Source organism: Crassostrea angulata, chromosome 8, assembly GCF_025612915.1.
Source record: "Crassostrea angulata isolate pt1a10 chromosome 8, ASM2561291v2, whole genome shotgun sequence".
NCBI lineage: Eukaryota > Metazoa > Mollusca > Bivalvia > Ostreida > Ostreidae > Magallana > Magallana angulata.
The window spans coordinates 10,942,213-10,962,446 of NC_069118.1; the positions used below are offsets into that span (position 1 = coordinate 10,942,213).

A 20,234-nucleotide genomic window follows, 5' to 3' on the forward strand; every position below is an offset into this window, starting at 1 on the left:
TCTCGTGGTCTTATTTTTGCAGTTTAAAATGAAAACATATCTTGGTTTCGTTAATTAAAAAAATCTATGAAAGGAGAAAAGCAAATAAAATATTAACAACAAATTCCCGTGTTAGCTTTTATTTCTGAAGACAAATTAATGTTATATCTGCAAATAACAATACTTTTTCAGAGAGAGAGAGAGAGATCTTCAAAGACACAGGTATATGTAATTGATGTACAACGATTGCTTCTTTTATAGTACGCATGTTATTTTGCAATATAGATAAGATACTACACAATTTATACATGTTTTACATTGCATACATATATACAATGAAAAATAACTTTAGTTTTACACTATTAGTCGATTTTGCAGATTTTTTCCTTAGAAATGTTTTTCTATGTCATTATCGATTATTTGTTACAGATAAGTCAGAGTTTGACTTTATTATGACTTCACTTATGTCACCTCATGTTTCTTAAACATTAAGGACATGACCTAAATAGACATATAGCTGATGCCCAAATGTTGATTGAAAATTTCTTAAAATTTCCATCCAGATATTATAATCAATTATTCTATATACAAGTTTCCGTTACAAGTATACGAACTCTTGTATGATAACATCAACTATTTACAGGCTATATTTAGAATCACAGACTTTTTAAATTGAAACAGATTTTCAGTCAACAGAACAATCCATTTACTTATCTTGTACAGTCTGGTACCGATATTCCGATGTTGTGACCTGTAGTAAGGTATCGCGACTCGACATCGGGGCCAGATTGTCACAGAATCGCCTTTCACCGAAACATCATTTTTCCTTAGCTAGCTGTACTCAGGGCCGAGTTAGACATCACCGTTTCCAGGTCCAAGAAGTGCTGCAGAGCTGGTATTTGCTGGGTCGGTGGAACTTATATCTGGATCTCTTTCAATTTGATCAGTTGTCTCGACAGTCATGGTAGTCAGTTCAATATCGGCTCTAGGCTCTTGATCAGCTGTCTCGACAGTAGTCATCTCAATATCGGATCTGGGCTCGCCAAACCTGCGACCTATCCAATTCTTTATCTTTTTTCGAAATATATATCCAAACCACGAAAAAGCGACAATCCCAACTATAACTAATACTGTAACTATAACGACAGCAACCGGAAATGGAGAATCTGCCGTCCCTTTGTCATGACTTGACAGCAAGGCGCTTTGATTGAAGCTTAGCGTTTGACTTTCATGCGTAGTCTGGGACAAAGAGACCTCGGGTGTTGTCGGTACAGTGATGTTTAAAGCATCCGGCTGTTTGGTGATGTCCTTTCTGATAATATGAAATATTGGCATGATGACAGTCTTATCTAAAAAGATAAATTGATCATCAAAGTATAAGCATTAAGTAAGACTTTTTGAATACTATCCAAGTGTTGGGTTGAAATGTGATTGGACGGTATGGTATTAGCATTCAAAACCTTTGAAAACCCCATTTCTAAACAAATGATTATTCGGACAAGTTATTGCGTGGACCATGAGGTCCACCCAGAAGGAAATATATAAGCGAGGTTAAACCGGATGCTATAGGGAAATTCAGCCTGCGCATGAGCTAGCCTGGTTCCTGTGCGTAATGAGTGGCTCAAGGAACCAGGCTAGCTCACGTTTATCGGGATCGGGATATCATGCCATATGCACGTACATATATTTACATTTTCAACTGTCTTTGTCTGCATGTGATAACATTACAAATCAATTTTGAACCCTAAAACCAAATAACTTCATTAAACACGAGTGACGCAAAATGGGCGTGTCTTATAGCATTAACTGAAACACGGTATCGGCTGCACCGTGTAGTAGTAATACATAGCATGTGCTAATGTTGTTTAAAAATGTAAAAATTGGAAATAGTATAAATATAAGTAATAAGGAATCATTCTTTGAATATTATGAGGTGACGGTCGGAGCGTGCTCAAATCTTTCATGAAGCCCTTGGATTTGACCACGCCCCGACCGAAATTATCAGCTAATAATACTCAAAGAATGATTCCCTTTTCCTTAAAGGCGCTGTAATTGTTAAGTTGTCGGTAAACAGCACAGAAACGAAGTATTCCTTTGAAAGAAAATTACATTTTTAAGCCTTTAAGTATGACTGAATAATTATGTGACTGTATAAAAGTTTAAATCTCAAGAAAAAAAAATGCATCAAAATATGAAATTAATTTTCACAAAGCTGTCACTGCAAATAGTAGAATTCGCCAAATGCCTGATACTTTACAAGTAATTTTCATAAATATAATTATTTTAGAAGTATGAACCTTTTAAATAATGAGATAAAAAGTCAGGGCTATACATATACGTAATACAACGTACAAATTTAGTGGTTAAAAGCAGGGGGCTAGGGTCGATGGAATCTCTGATAATCTTAAGGCTTTCACGTTGTTGTTTTTTTTTTGGAAACACATGCACATGGTTTTTAAAGGACAACAACTTGTTTATTCTCTCAATTAAATGGGAATGTTTGAGAATATTTTTAAATTATTTTTCCTCTCGACGTATCTTCGTAGTTGAATTCCTTGCAATTGCATGCGCGAGCGATATACGTACGACCCACGATAGCTACAGAGTCTTGGCAGGAAAAAAATCAACAAAAGTGTCAATAAAATCTTTCAAAGAATTTGACATTGTTATGTTTTGTACTTTAACAATGTCTCATATGACTATTAATAGATATGGTGTTTTACCTTTCTAAATATAGACCAACGTGCGTACTTCTGACATGTTTTGTATTGTAAATTTTAAATGACAAATTCCTTTATTTTATATATTGATGAATAATAGTGTTATTTAATGCAAAGCCACTGAATATTTACAAAATTAAATGTATAAATGTGTTATGAAACACTGCGAACACATTGCATCATTACAATGTTAGTACGCGCCCACAACGTAAACTTGAGATCAATATAATCTTTAAAAAATATAATTGTCTATAATATATCTTCAATAGAAACAAAAAACGCATAGAAAATAACTAGTAAATAATAACTTTACCTGTTTAATATGTCCGTTTGCCTTCAAATCTGCTCGGTTCTGGAAAATATTCGTGCTAAGAATAGCATTAATATATGTTATTGTACGGAAGCCTTGATTTGCAATAAACTGCATGTACTTTATACGCTTCATATTGTTTTGATATCCATTCAGTAAATACATAATATGACAATAGGCTTAAAGTAATCGGTAATTTTTTGAGAAGAAAAGTGCTTAGGCGTCGCAACCGAAGGGGGGGGGGCTTAGTACATTCTTTTTATATATTTTACCAAACAGTTTAACTACGGAGACAAATTTAAAGACTCTAATTTGTTTTGCTAAGTAATTAACAAACTACCAATCATATGTCTTTGATTTTTAAATAAGATATTTTCGACAGTAAAATATAATGTTGCATGTAAAGAATAAAATAAAGAATTTTGTTTTAAAATTTTAAATATAAGTTAACGTGTACATCAACAAACAAATATTTGGCAATGAATCTATTCATGCACATATAGTCATTGGATCAAACATGTTTAATTTTTCAATATTTAAGATTTGAATTGTGAACAAAGTCCTGAGAGAATATGCATTGGAGGCGAGTTTATACTTATCAACGAATGCAAGTTTTCCTGCCTCAACCTCTTTGTATAGAGTTGAATTTCTCAAAACGCGAGCATCATAGACACACCCAGCATGAATTTTTATTAATTTCATAGTACAGCCTGCAAAATATTTTGCATGTAGGTACATGTGATGATAAAATGAATGGAGAGGTGTAGAAAGCGTGAATTTTTATACTCTTCTTAAAAATTCTATTTGTTTTACTAAAAGTTTGCTGCATAGGTAAAGTATGAGCGTAAATAGTTTCAGACGGTCCATATTGTGAAAATTGTTAGATCAGCCTTTCGTTCAACTGCGCATGAGCGTCGATTGTAAACAATTATGCGTGGCTTTCAGCAAGAACAAATATTGATTAATTTGAATGGAATAGGGTCGAAAGAGATAAAGACAAAACACAAGTGCAAACTATCTTTCTTGTAAGAGAAAATACATGTAATGTAAAATCTATTGATGTCATCAAGTATAATTTTGTTATTGAATTATTTTTAACAACTAGATCTGCCGAGCATGTTTACGTCCCTTCTTTGTCAGTTGCCTCATTAAATAAACGTTCCGAGGTCATACAAAGTGTGGAGAATTCGATATGACGCTTCATTTGTCCTGTGCATGAGTTATTTTTACCACTTGTTTATATCTATAAAATTGGTTAATTCATATAACCATGAACCTTCAATTCAATTGACAACCGTCATTCAGGATCACGTGATGTAAATAAAATATTGTGGTACGAGTCGTTATGATATAAAATTTGAATTCCGGAAAATCTTTAATTGAGAGGTGCCTACAGGTTTATAAATTTTAAGATACAAATTCTTTCCATGATGCTTCAAAACAATAGCTTTGTTTGGTAGGGTGAACCGGGGCTAAATATTTTGGTAAACACAATGAAAAATCATGTTTTAAACTGTAATTTTCAATGAAAAATGAAGGAAATAAGAAGAAATTTAGGAGCTTTGTCCATTTTTGATTAATAAAATATATCTAGAATGCCTACAGTCTCTCCAATCACGGAATGAAACAAGCTCTTGGCTCCCTCTTTAAAATGGTGTCAAATTGAATATAGGTATCGGGATTACTTTTTCCATAATTTTAATAAAATGTCATGTTGTAAATTTTGAATTTACTGGGTGGGTGTAAATACAAAATTTACAACATGACAACGTCATGTTGTAAATTTTGTATTTACACCCACCCAGTAAATTCAAAATTTACAACATGACAAAAATGTCAAGAAAATGTTTTATTTTCTGCATAACTCCTTTAGATTCTTCAAATCAATTACGACATTATAATGGTTCTATCACCAAAAAGACACTCTGGAATCATTTACTAGATCTTGACCTTAACACGCAATTGCGAGCTTATTATTGCAGTAAAATGTAACTTTCAGTACACGCACAACTTCTATTCAATTATCGAAATGTGTTTAAGAAGGAAAACACCAAGATGAGGAAAGTTAACTGTAATGTATCTTTTAATGGATAGACTACCATGTATAAATAACATGAAGGGAATTATCAAAATGATGTCAAAAAGTGCAAATGTGTTAGCTTGACAAAACAATGGTAGATATACCGTGATTACTTTTTGCCAAGTTAAAGTTAATACAAGGTTATGACATTAATCATTTATAGAAGCAAAATACTTTTACACTTGTTATACTTACCTGCACTTAATTGGACAGATCTTCTTTTCTGTTGTAGGAATTCCTTTCACCATTAAAGGCTGATAAAAGCTTAAGGTTGGTTCCATCAAGGAATCCGACCACCCCTGGAAGCCCGCACAACTTTAGAGATACCAGGGGGTATTTTTTGTGTCGTTCAGCATTTATTTGCCATTAAATAGGACCATTAATTAGATCAAGTAAATAATTAGTATTAATTAAAATTCTTGACATTTTGAATCAATGTACCCATTCACTGAAATCAATGAATGATATAATAATACAAATGTATATGTATTATAATTGACAGAAAGATGATGTACAGTGTATATTATACCTTGTTTTTTATACATCAAACATCTGTGCTGATTTTTTTATATTGTATAGCACACATTAGTCGCTGTTTATTCTAGTATATCTTATAAAATTCTTATTAACTTCCTACATCTTTATGCCAATGAGAATAAGCAACAATTGCTTAAATTTAAGTGAACCATTTACTGGTGGTTTTCACTCTTTAAGCGCACCCAGCGCCCTAATTACAACTGTATGAACTGTTGATTTAGACAAGTTGAATTTGTGAGCTCTCTCATTGACGACTTATAAGACGATATCATAGACAAGCAGGGGGTTGTCTGTTAGGTTTTATGGCGTTGTATTGCCCAGTTCCATGTAAGCGTAAACTACCATATATTTGCTGATTAGGAATTTCAAACAAGTTTCTTTTAACACGATAATGTAAACGAGATTCAAATTCATCGATTTTTTGTGAAAGCCAAAATTCGTTACATAACTCGTTTACATAACAATTAAACTTGTTACAATAAGGATCTATAAAATTAGAACAATTACAAGCTCCCAAAAAAGGTTATATTTATTTAGTACATTTAGGATTCCGTTCTCTCTTCCTTAAAGAGGTTTAATCCTGCGATCAAAAGCCTTAAATGTTTAAAAGCATTTTTTAAAAGCCCACACACACATCTTAACAAAATTCATAACAAAAATGAGGAGTTCGTATGCTTCTTTTGGTGCTACATTGCATTTCTGCACTGAAATAAGCTATTAATTTTATGAATTTTTTCTTGACTTTTACAAAATGTAAGCTGACTATGCAATATATGTCGATGAAAATGATAGAAAGTGTTTAAGGTGGCTCTATACACCAGTTTTTGATGACGCAGTACGCAAAAAAGGTAAATCTGGAAGCATGCAATTCCGGTACTGGCTGATTTAAACTGAGGCGAATTGTATGGAGCTACCTAATGATTTACGATTATTGAGCGAGAAAGAGAGAGAGGGGGGTTATATCTTGTGTCTATTTTGCCTGAGAAAGAGGCAAAAGGGTATGCAAGTGCTAGTAAGTGTTTTTTGTCTGGTCAGTTAAGGAATCCAGAAAGCAGTGTTGAGGTTTACATGACAATTAAACTGGTCACAATAAGGATCTATTAAATTAGAACAATTACAAGCTCCAAAAACAATTCCATAAAATAAAGAAGCAAGGTTCCATCAAATTTCTTTTTATATTTAAATATCAAATGTTCAACAAATTCTTTTTTTCAGGAAATCAATAACAACAGAATAACTAGGAAGGCTAAAGGTGAAAAGTCAAGATTTCACCCAAACACGTAAACTTTCAAGGAGAACCTTGTTTACTGAATTTAAAATACTCTCTTAATTGCTTATAATTTGACTATGAATTTGAGTAAGCAGAAGAAATAAGGTTTTATCTTATTAAGAATGAAATATGTCTCAAATCTTCATAACATTCACAAGGAAAATACCCATTTACCTCTAAAACAAAATTAACTTGAAGATGTTATACAATATGTTTAAAAGAGGTATCATTCACATTTTACAATGCAATAAAAAAAATTTATTGAAGTAATCGATCGATGATTAATCGATTACAGTTAAGTTTTAAGTAATTGATTACAATCGGTTACCGGACAAAAATAAGTATAATCGATTAATAATCTATCACAAAAAATTTCCCTATGCAATTAATTATTGATCAATTACATTTTTAATTAATGATGCCCATGTCTGGATAGTACTCTGATTTGTGCTTGCATGTATAGTGATTTTTTTAATAACAGAAATATATAGGACTCATATTAATTATCTAGAGTTTAAAATACAATACAATGTATTAAAGTTTTATTCATATTTATTTTTAACTAATTCCAAATGTTGTTTATTATTCTATGATAAGAATATACCAAATTAAAAAAGTATTTGATTCATTTCTACTAGTTTTGGGGTCAGGTAAAGGCCGACACAATTTTAAAATGGCGACCTCCAGAACTGGAAAGAGGTAGTAATTTACACTGAAGAAATAAATCAAACAACGCATACCGAGTGTAGATTAGAATCAGTTGTATCGAAATATGTAGTTTTTGTAGTATGTTAGAGTCCTTTTATTTATTTATCTCCGTTTTTTTGACAATGTTTACATACCCCCGTATTAAATATCGGTCTATTAATTTTTAACTAAGGATGGCGTAACTTTCTAAATGAGTTGACAAGTTAACCTAAGCTACACACAACTAAAAATCATTGAAAAATCGGCAGAGCCACGCTTACATGACTGAAAATACATATGAAATAGCTCGAATTTCTTCTATGTCAATCATTTAATACATTATTTGATAAGATTTCGTTTGTAATAAATGTGCAGATGTGTAGAAATGTTAATTCAGATCATATTCTTTCAAAAAACGTAATGTTTAGATTAGGAAACGTCAAATAAATTCGAATTTACTCCTTTTTTAAATGTTTGTAGCATATATCTAAATTGTTATAATTTCATATGAATTCATAAATGATATGAATAATTTGAAGTCTTTTGTCATAATATTGTAACTTTTTTCTTGATTTTGTTCATGTCAGCCTACAAACAGATTATGAAAAATATGAATCAGGGTTATTTACACCTTGTTGACACAAGTTGAATTCAAGTGTATACTTGTAATTTTCATATTTATAAAAGGGAAAATATCTTTCAGGGAACACGTGAAAGAATACCCTCCTTTTACTCTTATGCAGCGGTTCCCAGAAAAAAGAGGGGTAGGGATATGAGTTCCCCTACGAAAGATACTCCTCTGCAACCATCGAAGAAACAGGAAGTTTGTGTAGGATTTTAAAACTTTAGCTTATTGTTTTAGATGCATCATGATCATCGTGACTGCTCATTTGGTACATTTTACACATAAAACGAAACTTATGATACTTATTAATGAAAAATATGATTTAAACATTTCTGCTATTGTTTTATAGTCCCTTGAAAATAAAAAAAAAAGCATGGACTTTAGAGGAAAAAGTGTCCCTAGAAACTTTCCTTAACCAAGCTGGTGATGTTCCCAATGAGGGGTCAAATTTATTTTGGGAAAACTGTACTGTAAAGTTAAACAAACATTGTGGAACAAATAGAAATGGTAAAATTCTTTGTTATTTGAAATACAGGTTTTCATTTGATTTGTTTGCCATTTACTGATAATATCTCTATAACATTTTTAATATATTTTTATACCCAAAATTTATAATTAAATTTTAAGGAGAAATGTGCCGCAGTAGGTACAGGAAAGTGAAACCTGTTGATGGTTCAGGTACATGTGGGGTGGCATCGAGATCAGTCTGCACCCAGACAGAAAGTGTGTGTGTTTCCACAGAAACACATGTGGAAACGCAAACCGCATTACCCATAAAGAACAAAAAGTAAATTAAATTTTTTAAATTACTAATTTCTGAAGATAAACATGTTAAAAAGTATTTCATCTATATATAATCCTAATTTGAAAATTTTTTTCTTTTCTTTTTAAAAATTATCTTAGGACATCTACCAGTTTTTGGGCAAGCTTAAATCCAGGAAATATATTTAAGAACCAAGAGAAATCGCCAATCCAAGACATGTTAAGGTCTAGGCTTGAAGTAGAAAGTATAAGTAAGATGACCGTGCAGAGTTACTTACCTCAGCACTACCCTCTGATGCTACCACTATAGCTGATTGTATATTTAAAATTCCAGCTCTGAAATTGGCCGTACAAAACAGATTTCTATTTGACATAGAAAAATCTGCGGCATCTAAATGTGTTAGATCAAAATTAAGTTATCTGTTTCCAAAAGACTACCAACGTCTCAGAGACTTTTCTTTTAAGGAACTGTTTTCAGAGCTAATGGAGAAACAGCCTTTCCTGCTGAAATGTCTTCTAGCAGTGTCAGTCCCTACCACAAAGATGGAAGTATGCAGTTCCACAGAGTAATGGCAGTAAGGTTCCACGAGTTGCCTAGACTACAGAAATCTTTATCCATTGTTTTAATGGATGAGCATGTTCATGAAAAGGTGTGTATTAAATCTTAAAAAAGGAAGATTATGATTTTAGATTGTGATGTTAGATTTTCTTTATTAGGTTAGGTTCACTGTCAAACAAAATCTAGAATAGTAATTGGTTAACAACAGCCTACATTCTGTTTAATATGTATCTTAAATTGAAAAAGACATTGTTTGTAGTATTGATGGAAGAACATGAAAAAGTATGGTTTTGCGCAATAGTGCCATGTCTCTTGGAATGTATGTTGTATTTACTGCTGCATTTTAGTGATATGGTAATGTTGTCACCTGTTTACTTCAAAGTAATTTGGTACAATGAAGGAGTCAAAATCAGTTTTATTACCCGTATTTGAAACAAACTCTACTGAAGAGTTGGTAAGGAAATACATACTTGAATAGTAAATTTACAATATCTATCTGATATGTTGTAATATGGAAGTAAAAATCAATTTTCTTAAAGTAAATGAATTTATAGATGACCATTCAAATAAAATTTCAAGATATACTGCTGGGTACTAGTATATCAATTTAATATCACTAAACAATTGAAGAACACTACAATCACTCTTTGCAGACATGCTCCATGGTGTAAAATTCATGCAGTATTTAGTCATTACATCATCTTTAATTCTTTCAAAGATTAAATGAAAATGAATCACATGTTTTATTAAAATTTACTCTTGTATTTCACATTAGGTATTTGACCGTCTTCAGGTTATTTGAGTTACAACTTCATATGCAGGAGCTCTTTCTGTCATGGAAGATATAGGGAACCACCACATGAATGAAGTTGTCAAAGGGGTCCAAAGCAACAATACTTTCAGAATTATTGGTGATAACTGTAATATTAAAGTAGGAGTAAAACATGAGCGAAGTAAACAACATGGCACAATGTTTAATTGGTTTGCATCGGCCATTATCATGCAGACAAAGTCATTTGATGATCTGCCAGATACCTCACAAGGGGATCCTCAATATCTGCCAATGACAGCTCTTCTTCCAACTGCTGAAGATGAGAGAAGAATTAAGAATAATTATATAGATTTCTCATTTCTTAGGTTGCAAGAGACTTTTTACCCAACTTGAAATTTCTATTTGAAAATCTTCCATCCCACATTCTCGGAGAATACAACCAAGAACTAAGTAAACAAAATATTGTTGTCCCACTTAATGAGCAGTGTTGCCACTTAATGAGCAGAAGTATGCAGATGTGGTGCAAGTACTGGACCACTATGAAGATAAAGTCAGTGAGGTTTATGAAGCTGGTGGAGAACCCATAGCTCAACTACCAATAGGAGGTGACCAGTTGACTAGAGAAAGATTTTCAGGGGCCAGAAGTTTGAGGGCTGGATGTCTGACAGATAAAGGTCGCTACAGCCACTTATATCCCATCACTATTGATCTTTGGCACACTGCAATGAATTTTCTTTTGTTGATCTTTAATACACTTTATAATGAGAAGTCTTTTGACAAAGGCACAATGAATGCGGCCAGAATCAAGCTCTCCAGGAAAACTGTTAAGAAGGAAGTGCAACACCAATATGACCATGACAAGGACTTTTTCATCAGTTTTCCCCGAGCGTACATAGTAGAGACTTTATGCAATTTCTTTGGCCTAGAAACTTTGGATGGAGAGCCAACAAAAAATATACCAAATGGTGTTCCTGCTGAAGAAATAGAAAAATTGGTTCAAGATACTATGGACAAATTTATTGATGAGTATGTGTGGGCCAGGGATTCTGATGCCAGCACTGTTACTACGTGTACTCAGGGGCATGAAGAGATTGTTTTCACACCATTACAACTGATCCCAATGGATTAACAGTTTTTATATTTGTCCAGCAATAAAAGAAGAAGAAGATTGAAAATTGAATTTGACAGAGTGAAGCACTACGGACATACAGTTCTCCAATTAGGCTTACTTTACCTGGAATTTCTTGATATTATCAAGGTACCTGACAGAGATAAATTGATGACAACTTTCAAGAACATGATGCAGGTATTTAAAGCACAAAGCAGTCGCAGCAAATATGCATTGGAGATGTTGAGATTTTTATGCCACCAGCAATCATCTTACAAACTGCACACAAGGCAGTGTATGGGTTATTTGTAAATACTGCTGAGAAAGTAGATTCCCATATACCAGCAGACTTAGAGATGGATCAGGAGAATTAAGAAGCCTTTTAAGGCAACGGGGCTTTGGCAGGTCAAGCTCAGATTGCTGCTCAGTATGATAAATGCAGTGATGTTCTTGTCAGAGCAAACAAGCACAAGAAGAAGTCTGCTCATGAGGATGAACTGAAACTTATTGGTTGAAATGAAAGAAGCTGCTCCATTTACCAGCCAGATTGGCAGAAGTTATGATCAGTTTTCCACCATAATGGCACCGACACACAGTACATTAAATAAAGAGGGGTACATAGCCTGGATAAATTATCACAACACAAAAACGCAGTTTGAATCTGGGAAATTAATTCAAGTGGTAATTTTAGCAGTTCAATTTACGCTTTAACATGTATGTGTTTGATTACATAAGTTGACATTTATATGTACATGTGTTATGTTAACTAAATTTAAATTTAAATAGCAAGCAAACAATGTATTTTTTTGCATTTTCTCTCAATGAAGTCATAGGAAAATGTACCTTCTTTGTGATTAAGGGAACATAGACTTGTTAAGAAATCAATAACATTTTTTACTTTCAGTTCTGTTTATGGGTGAGCTCTAATCTTTTAAGATTTTTTTTTTAATTCCTTGTTTTCTTAAGTACATATATTGAGTAGAATTTGTTGAAAGGACTATGTGCGGTATGGTCAAATATCTGCCCCCGATTTCAACCAATTTTTAAATAGTATCGTATAAAAATAAAATCTTTACAAATCATTGTATAGAGGATGCCTATAACTTTAATCTTGATTTTAGTCATCATTGCTCATTCGCTGTCTATCTATGACGTCACCTAAATGGCCCAATTCCCGCAAATTTGCAAACAAATGAAAATATTCTCATTTTACTCTATATTTTGCATTCGGAAGTATAGAGCGCAGGTCTGCTCAAGTGCGATTTTAAGATATGTTTTTCTTCAGATAGTTATAAACATTATACTAAAAAATGGTACTTGAGCAAGCCTGCGCTCGATGTTTCCCAGTCGAAAAACCATCGGAAAATACCCATATTTTGCCACAAAATGTCAATTTATCAAAATAATGCAATCTTTATGACGTCATCTCTACATTATGACGTCACTGTGGTGATAACCTTTTACACTTTTATTTCCAATATGATTTTAACTATCCTTTACCTTTTTTTAAAGCTCTTTCTTAAACTTTGATTTGGGGGGGGGGGGGGGGGCAAAAAATGCATAAAACCGCACATGGTCCTTTGGTAGAATAGCAGATTTCACTTGTAATGATTATTTTCTTTAATCAATCTATACCGTACATATGGTACATTTATATGTTGTTCCAGTTTGGACCAAACTTAGAGACGATAAAATCATTTATCCTTTTTATTAGAAGCGAATCATACATTTAGATAATAGTTTTTATAACATGGACAATACGTGACTTTTAATAGCATGAACTGATTAAGCAATGTTTTCTGGTTGCTTGAAATACTTTGAAATTTGTTCAACTGTTTCAACATATTCAAATGTATCAGTAATGATATGAATAACATGCTCATTCAAATGATTTTGACAATCCCCTGACATGTCACTTAACCTATAGGCATTTAAAATGTCGAACAGTTGCTGTCTTTTGGTTAGTGTTGGTATATATAAATCATCTCTAGACTTTAAGACTTGTGAACAGGAATTCGAAGTATCACAAACATCGCAGCAATCCTGGTCTGGAACTGACACCGTAGAATCAAAGTAGGATGAGGAAATTCTCTCCTGCAGGATTTTCTTTCTTTGCAGTATTCTTTCACAGATCTGTCAACATGTCGTTGAGCAAGATATGTTCAATTATAACAGAGAATTGCCTCTGCTTTTGAGCCATCTCTCCCAGCACGGCCGACTTCTTGTGTGTAAACTGTTAAACCATATAGATAAAGTTTCTGTGTCATGTGTGTTGAATTATAATTTTTTTTATGATGTAATAATCACATTTTTATTGCATAAAATTAATTTGAATTTAAATACTGTGTTTGTTATCATTCAGAAGATGATTTATATTACAATATCATGATCCTTATATTTAATGTATACCTTCAAGTGAACTGGGCGGGCCTGCATGTATGATTCTTTTGATGTGTCTAAGATAACAACCCATTCCTAGTGCAATTGTTGCAAATACTAGTCTAATGGGTGAATCACTTTTGGATAGTGTATTAACTATTGATGTGTTAAGCTGAAAATGTTTAGGATATTAATCATATGAATTTAAAAATTAGATTATATTCTGTAGTATTTAAAATATATAACTGTAAACAGGTGTTAATGATGATATACTTGAATGTACATGTATATACATGCATGTATGAATTATGTGAATATACTTACATAATGTGGGTGCTGGGCATGATACTGCACTACTCTTGCATTTGCCCAGCTTGATCTGTAGACTGGACCTAAGAGTCTTTTCGCAAGTTTTATTGCATATCCACACCACTGAAGTTTGCAGTAAACCACTGTTAAGGGAAAATCCTCCTCTTCAGAATACAGTTGAAGCAACAGTGGTTTGAACACAAAATTGTAAGCCTCCTGCACTGTATTGCACCCACCTGTAGATGGAATAGTTTCTTGGACAGCGAGTTTTACATTGTCATTTAGTACAGGGGTTGTATTTAATTCGTTGTAGTCCTTCATTCCTAGCAGACTTGCAATTTCTTTTTGTGAATGCTTACTTGCTGTTGCTGTTATTGCAAGCATCTTCATTCCCATTAGGCAGATGAGGCCTTAGCTCACATATAAGTCTAAAGTCAAGTTTAAAGTCTTCTCCCCAGTTCAAAATACAATGGGACTCGTCGACAACCACAAAAACTTTACCAACTGTTTTTCCAATTCTGCCCAAACTTTCAGCATGAAACAGGATATTCTCTGGGTGTCCAATGAAATGAGTAATACCAGTAAACTTCACAGGTTCAGTTTTTAAAACCTGACAGACATATGAACCTAATTTGCTCAATTCTTGTTCAATTATAGCATTTAGAGGTGCAATGATAATGACATTAGATTTGATATCACAAACACACTTCGAAAAATGTGGAAGTAGCTCAAATATTAGGGATTTGCCATATCCTGTTGGAAGGATTGCCACTGTGTCTTTTTCTTGAATTGCCTTTAAACAGGCAACTTGCTTTGGTTTCAGAAAAAAATATTCCTCATCAAATTGTTTATTAAACATTAGCAAAGCTAGCTTCTGTTTTAAAACATCCTCCATTTCATAAATGAATAAAACCTAAAAATAATGTAAATAAATATACGTTGTTATACATATTTACTTGTGAACATTGAAGGAGTGTTAAAAAGGAAGACATTTTGACCTTTAGAATATAGACCAATGTAGACAGGGATGAAATATTTCATTTTCATTAGAACATGTATACAAACATATAATAAATTGCCAGACTATGAGTAAAAGCACAACTGCGCAAAAAAGGCATGGGCCATTGATGAAAGTATCAAACCATCTAATGAAGGTCATAAAGCTAATCCGCATTTATTTTAAATGAATCAGTCAATACAACCCCTTTTTATCACATTAGATGTGAATGACAATACTGTCAGAACTATGAGTAAAAGCACAACTGCATGAAAAAGGCATGATTCATTGATGTAAGTATCAAACCATCTAATGAAGGCCATAAAGGTGATCCACATGTATTTTAAATAAATTAGTCAATTCAACCCTTTTTTATCACATTAGATGACTGACTGTTATGGTATTATCCAATACACACAGCTTCTTAAACAAGTTGAAATGAAATGGATTTTATTAAAATCAAAACATTTAAAGGACTAAATAATGATAAAACATAAGCTGTAATCAATCTCGACAACAATATATCACAAGTAACATGGTGTAATGCTCGAAGTCTTGTGGATGTGATGGTTAAGTTAAGCCATCGTTTATTTAGAAGCTACAGGCCGATTTATAATTTAGGGGTTCGTAAACAATAAATAAAAATCTCACAAAAATCCATTAAAAGAAGAATACCCTTACCTAATGTATATCTGATGAAGCAGAATAATCCTATGAACGTTTCTCACGCTTCAGAGGTGCTTGTCTTGCCGTGCGAATATGTGAAATTGACGATTTCTTTTAACCACTGTGAAACATCCCTTTTTCCGACATGGAGGTCGCCATTTTAAAATGGCGTCGGCCTTTACCTGACCCCAAAACGAAGTGAAAACTCAGTGGCGGGGGCGGGTACTAGACTACATTTCTACAAAATTCAATGAACAAGGAAAGATAACTGCCTAAATCGGAAAACGTAGTAGCATATTAAATTACTGGCACTACTTTCAGGGGAAATCTGCAGTCTATTTATATTTCATCAACATCGTAAGCAATACACAAGGCAAAAAAAAAAACACTTTTAAAGCATGTAGACAGTTTATTTCATTGAATTAATTAAATAAATAAACAAAATGTTTCATGCTCCTCTTTGTCAAATATTAAATAGTCGTATAAACATATAGTACAATATCCGGGTCTCTGACTCTTCGATCGTTTGCTTTGATCTTGCCGCAGTGGAATACACAGGTGATTGGAGCGAATTCGGAAACTTTCAAATGAATCCAACTGACGAGGTTCCAATTGAAATTTCTAACAGTAATGAGGAACTGTTAAATACCTGTTAAGCATTTGATCCAAACTGTTCCTAAAATGAAGAAAATAAAAAAAAGTTTAAAATAACGCATATCTTCGAATTACCCAAACCAGAAAACCCTGTGGTAGACATGAAAAACGAACGATTCAAAAATGTAATACACGAAAAATCATCATGACTCTCAACAATCAACAAAGAAATACATGTACACAGTTTGGGGGATGAAAATTGTTAAAGGTATTAATTTACATCTTTCGGAAAACCAAATAGATAAATAAATCAATTAAAGCAATATAAGCTGCAATTTTCATGTTGAAATTTTTTTTTTACAAAAATGTGTTTTTCTTCTTAAATGACCAAACAAAATCATGGTTTTAAATATCTGTAAGCTGTATTTTGTGGGAAAAGCCGTTTTGAAGCCTTTAATGTAGCAAAATTGAATTATTGTCGTCCTGTACGAAAATTGATTTGCTATAAATTCCTTATAAGAGAAATCTTTCATCTGACAAAAATTAATGCATTTTTCAAACTTTATTAACCATAAAAGTTTAAGTTACATGCAGACTTATCATACTAACAGGTTTCTGCAGCAAATAAAATTAAAAAAATACAGCTTATATTGCTTTAATTATTGAAAAAAAATATAGATAAATAAATAAATTAAACATTTGTTTTTAATTTAAAAAAAAAAAAGAAAACCTACTCTTGAAAATTAGATATGAAAGAATGTTATAGGGTAACATATTTCAAGATTTTTTTCACTTCTTAGATTAGAACATTGAAACATATGGACAATATCTAGACACACAGATAGTGTGAGCTGTCATTCTGGAGAAATCTTGATGATATTTCTTCGTTAAGCAGTTCTTCAAACGAAATCTACTGATGTATATCATAAATAACTCTAACATCTACAGGGTGTCTATAGAAATACTGATATAGAGAGGGACAACGAATTTAATACAGCTTACCGAGCACTTGATGGTCCGGAACTTCCCTCATAACAAATCATTTAGAAGTCAAAAATTTCACTTATTTCAATAGACCAATCCATAATTTACAAAAGTGTTTCCCATTTTGACCTTTGGGTTGACCCTGCAAAGGGGAACAACTTTTGGAAAGTGTGGATTGGACTACATGGTTTCTCTCTCATGTCATTCTAAGACAGACTGCTTGGTTCCTTTCATGAATTTATTTCCTGTCAAGGGGCCCAGAATTGCTTCACCAATTCAGCCTAAAGTCTTTTGAATTTAAAAATGATTAAAATGGCAAATACGAAACCTTTAAGTTATCACAGAAAAGAAATATTCCAAGTTGGGATCAGAAGTGTGGAAGCACCATCTGAATAGAGAATGTATGCTGATGATAATGAATGTCATCAAGGTAAAATATTAAAACTACCATTACATTAAAAAAGACCCCTGGTACTAAATCACTCCTCAAACAGAAGGATAAAGCTGTCCTTGCAAAATCAAAGAGAGCAATTTGGTTCACTTCTAAACCTTTATTTGAACGCTCTTTTCAGAATTGTGTAAAAATGCTGGTGTTGAAAAGAGGTACACGCCGCAATGCATCCGTGCCACAACTTTTCAATATCTTAATGACTCGGGGTGGGAAGCACGTTATGTTTTTATAAGGCCGCAAAAACGAATCCTTATTAGGCTCCTACAGCAGAACTGACTAAACTTTCAAAAAAGGGCTTTAAGTACGAAATTATCTTTATTAAGTCACAAACCTCGTCAGCAACCATGTGCAATGCACAACGTGCTTTAGTTACTCGGCCGAAGTTAATTCAGGGCAGCTGTCCCTGCGGTCGGTCACACAAACTCCTGGATATTTTGCAAATTCAAGATTTACATTTTGTAACTTTCGTTTTAAATGAAGACGTGTTTACAACGAGTTACATGTAGCAGTCATGCGCAGATAACAGTGCGTGGAATTATATTGCTCCATTTGACATTTACATGTCATATTAATTTTTTAAGAAATTACTGTTATATTATTTTACTGTTAACAAATATAATCTTGACAATGTATGTGAGTTACAAAATAAATGATACATTACAGTCTGCATGTTTATATTTGATACAATATCTTAATGTCAAGGTCTAATACAGAGGGTCTTTAAGGGGATAAAGCAAATATATATTTTATCAATAGCATTTGCTCTGCTGAGCAGTTGCTATTCATAATGCCATGCTAGCACACTAAATAACATTGTTTATTTCTTAAATGTATCCCGTTGTCATGTGCCATGTTTTAAACCATGACAGTGTGGCAATTCAGTCTGAGGGTAAACAATATATATTAATACAAAATACTTGATGCCTTTGAGCTCAAAATGAGTGTAATATGTTGTGTTATTACGACCAGCGAAGCTAGAAAAAATAAACACACTCTCGATGAAAAGTAATGTGTTATGTATAGCAGCAGGTCTGTAGCGCACAAATACATTCTCTAGTTTTGGATTGAATAACTTAATTTATACGCAAATTCTGTGACAAATTTCAGGCAATTTATTTCTGATATCGTCCCTGCACTACTTCACTTTATAGGACTGGTGGTGGTGTTGAAAAGTCTATCAGAGGCAAGTAAAGAGCCGATATTAGTAGTAAATTACTTAGAGAATTTAACGGTATTTTTTTAAATAGAAATTTACATATAATGAAGGTTAATCAGTCCAAAACTAGCGCACGTTTTTGTGCACAATAAATACAATTTTTTTCAATGGATGGCAGTTTAGCTCCCAGGTCGTCTATCCATTTTTTTCGAACCGGGAGGTACACACTTGCAGCCATGTAATGTACAAATAAGACTGTACTTTTAAAATGTAAAGAAAAATAATCCATCACTCATTTAATGAAACACGTTTATAATATATAAATGTTTTAATAATGTTAAAACATAATAAAATAAAATTGTATTAACATGTACTATTTCTGTATATATCTTGTGAGGATATGGAGTGAATCTGTTGTTTGATCTTTCCTCCTTCTTTTAGTTTTCAGTATAATTCTTCCTCGGTTTGGCGATTAAAACAAGAGATAATAAATACAAAACAATGGTTCTGTAATAACTTACAATTGATTTTAAATATATTGAATACTTCATAGGCAATGTCCTGTTTTTATAGCTGATGAAATTTTTTTTATATTTTTGTAGATCCACAAATAAATTATTTTGGAAGTGCTGTCTCAACATTAAAACGAAATTTATTCTTTCATCACCCAGTTCACTAGTGTAGCATTTAAAGTATGTTCTGCTGTTCTATCATATAGTAAATTTGTCGATCCAAATTTTAATAAAGTTATAAAAAAAAAAAAGATGCTTAGTACAAATTGTCTTATTAATGCACGTGATAAAAACGTTTCAAATAAGGGCAATGATTTGTGGAAAAATTATAGCGAAATACATAGCAAAATATCTTGATTTCTCTGACTTCAAAACCTCTTCTGATTTTAAAGTTTAATTGAAATCACAAAGGGTTATAAGGTATAGTTAGAAAAAAATCCATCGTTAGTAATTAGAAAATAATAATGGACTTCCTGATATGATAATGCCAAAACATGATCCAGGAATCATTTTTAAGGTGAAGGTAATAAAACCATGTGGGGAAAGTCATTTGAGTAAACATAGCAAAAAGAGAGTGTGTTCAATACCCAGAGTTTACATCAATGGACCTGAAAAAATAAGCCACTTTTGATAAGTAATTTCAATTCTTCTACATGTTTCTGAGACATTAAAAATTTCAAGTTACATACAATTCTACCAAATTTGTATGGTGACAAAAGATATATCGATTGAACGACTTTGGAAAAAATAGATAAAATTAAAGCAGAAAATTCTCCT

General features: G+C 32.6%; 1 long non-coding RNA gene and 1 pseudogene across 1 annotated transcript; both read right to left on the reverse strand.

Annotated features, from left to right (window-relative positions):
- Positions 1-653: 653 nt before the first annotated feature.
- On the reverse strand, positions 654-3,144 carry LOC128157952 (uncharacterized). The gene is made up of 2 exons (XR_008239890.1): positions 3,013-3,144; positions 654-1,328 (listed from the first exon to the last, which is right to left on the reverse strand). It is a non-coding gene; the product is annotated as an uncharacterized LOC128157952 (long non-coding RNA).
- A 10,008-nt stretch (positions 3,145-13,152) lies between these two features.
- Positions 13,153-15,981, reverse strand: LOC128161373 (uncharacterized; annotated as a pseudogene).
- Positions 15,982-20,234: the final 4,253 nt, after the last annotated feature.